At 60.5% G+C, this 2,334-nt stretch overlaps 1 long non-coding RNA gene across 1 annotated transcript in view; it reads right to left on the reverse strand.

The window, feature by feature from the left end:
- Positions 1-1,838: 1,838 nt before the first annotated feature.
- LOC113487220 overlaps positions 1,839-2,334 on the reverse strand; it is a 13,898-nt gene continuing 13,402 nt past the window's right edge. Inside the window, exon 4 of the long non-coding RNA XR_003399748.1 lies at positions 1,839-1,850. This is a non-coding gene — a long non-coding RNA (uncharacterized LOC113487220). The remainder of the gene's footprint in view (positions 1,851-2,334) is intronic.

Here is a 2,334-nt window from a genome sequence, read left to right on the forward strand (position 1 = left end):
GGGGGGCGCACACACACACACACACACACACACACACACACACACGCATATTAAAGAGCCTTTCCCTCAGCTGGGTGCCCAATTAAGGCTCCTCACACACAGACCCAGCTCTCGGCTGCGAGCCTGGACCAGCCCCTACCTCACTTCGCCCCCCCAGCCCCAGCACTGACTTTAACCAATGTTAAAGCTCACTCCGAGTCCCCGCGCACCCTTCGCACGCCGGCCCTGTACGCGCGGCTCTTCTCTCGCATTTCTGCGCCAAAGAGGAGATAACTGCCCCCCCAGCACGGCGGCAGGAGGGGTCTCAGCGGGGGTTTCACCCCCAGCTCAGCAGCCCCGGAGATAAGCGGTTACGAATCAAACGGACGGGGGAGCCTGCCCGCCTCCCCTCTTCGTGGCACCCGGCTGCTTTGAGGTACTTTTGATAGTTTTGGTGGTTTTGATGAAGTGTTTTCCTCACAGTCTAAGACATCTACTACTACAGCCACAGTATAGCTGCAAAAGATACATTTGCACCCATTTTAAAAGGGGGCAAAAAAGGAATTTCCTTCGACACAATCTGCAGTCCAGACCTTGTCCTCACAAGACCTGAGCGCAAATCTCCGAGATTACCGCAGCAGTCAGCGCAGCTACGGCCAGGAAGAGAAACCATCCCCTCATCTTCCCATTAGCTCTGGCCCATCAAATATTAAAGAGCCTCAAGCCTGGACACAGCTTGTTTTACGAAGGTCAAGTAAAACTTTCATCTCCTCTCTTCCCACCTTTGTCTCCCACCACTGTTCCCACCATCAGATGAGCATCACACGCTCTCTCATGTGAATTTTAGCTGCACACACACCGGCTCTCAGGAATTGCTGTACAAGGCTCCTCTGTTCCACAGAGACACGATTATTTTGGTGCTATTTTTGCTTTATAAGGCTAAAGCGAGAGGTGACTCTTTGCATGAAGGAGGGACTTCTTTTACTGATGCTTTTTTTTTTTTTTTTAAATACGCCATGGTTGCTCAGTACATCCCACTGGTGATACCAAAGAGAAAACAACCAGGGGGCTGAGGAGCCTGCAGCAGGCAAAGGGCTGGCTGCCCTCCCGCACGGGACGTCACCCGGCCAGCCCGCTCCCGAGAAATCCGGCTGGATGGAGGAGGAAGGTCCCCGTGGGCTCATCCTCCTCAGAGGAAGGTCCTCATGGCTCCGTCCCCATCAGGGAAAGGTCCCCACGGGTTTGTCCCCATCGCACCTTCCCACCCCGGCGCCCCCAGAACAAGGATTTCTCGAGGCAGAGGGGGCTGGGGGGTCCCTGCCTGGCCCCTCGGGACCCCCATACTGGCTGGGGTTGGCACAGGGCAGCCGTGAGAAGCAAACTCACTAGGCAAGCTCTGAACTTTGATATGCGAAGATCCCTCGATAGCCTGGCGTTGCCCCCCAGGGTGATCTCCCGCTGGGGAAGTGGGTTGGTTTCGCGGCCATCTGGCCCAGCCCTTCCCTTCCCCGACAGCGCGACCCGACCTCAGAGTCCAGCACGATTCGGAGCTCTGAGGGAGCCGTGCCCAGGGAGCACGACGGGGGCACCCCCGGAGCACCTCGACATCCCGGAGACGCTGCCACCGGGAAGTGAAGGTTTAAAAGGCTGACTCTGGACGCGATGCCCCTTTTGCCAGCAGGGGGGGTTCAGCTGCCCCCAGAGCCTTCCCACGAAGCAGGTAAGGAATAAAAAATCCAGAAATCCAAGGATGGTGGTGGAATTGCCCTGGGTGCGCAGATGCCAAATCCCACTGACATGCACAAGTGCCTCGGTCTCCGTCTCACCGCACCCTGGGGCCGGCCCCGGCCCCTCTCCAGCACCAGCTCCTGCTGCCACCCCCGAGACATGCACCCCCCCAAAACCAGCGAGCAGAGTATCTCCAAGCCCTCCCACAGAGCTGGGCCGAGCTTTGCAAGGCTTCCCAAGAGCAGCCCCCACCACGTGAGGTGGGAGCGTGGCCGAGCCCCGCAGAGCAGCACACAGCCCCCCGCAGCCCCCCAAACTCGGCCCGCTGTGCCCCAGGAGAGCAGCTCTGAGCTCCAGGGACGGCCCGCTGCAGCCCCACGGTTAGACCCGAGGGGACGGGACTGCACACCTGAGCTCCCAGCCGAGGAGCCGACGCTTCCAGGCGCTTCATCCCCGGCAGGACGCAGACACGGCTCCGGGAGGCAGAGCCAGGCCCAAACTCACCAGAGCTCCCCGGGCATTGCGGGGGCCGAGCAGCAGCAGCCGCCCGGGGCTGCTCGGTCCTTGGCAGCGCCTTCCCCGCCTGAGCGCGGCCCCGGTACCTCCCCGCGGCGCCCGGCGCCCAAC

The sequence above is a fragment of the Athene cunicularia genome (genome assembly GCF_003259725.1).
Source record: "Athene cunicularia isolate RWA chromosome 19 unlocalized genomic scaffold, athCun1 chr19_part1, whole genome shotgun sequence".
Lineage (NCBI taxonomy): Eukaryota > Metazoa > Chordata > Aves > Strigiformes > Strigidae > Athene > Athene cunicularia.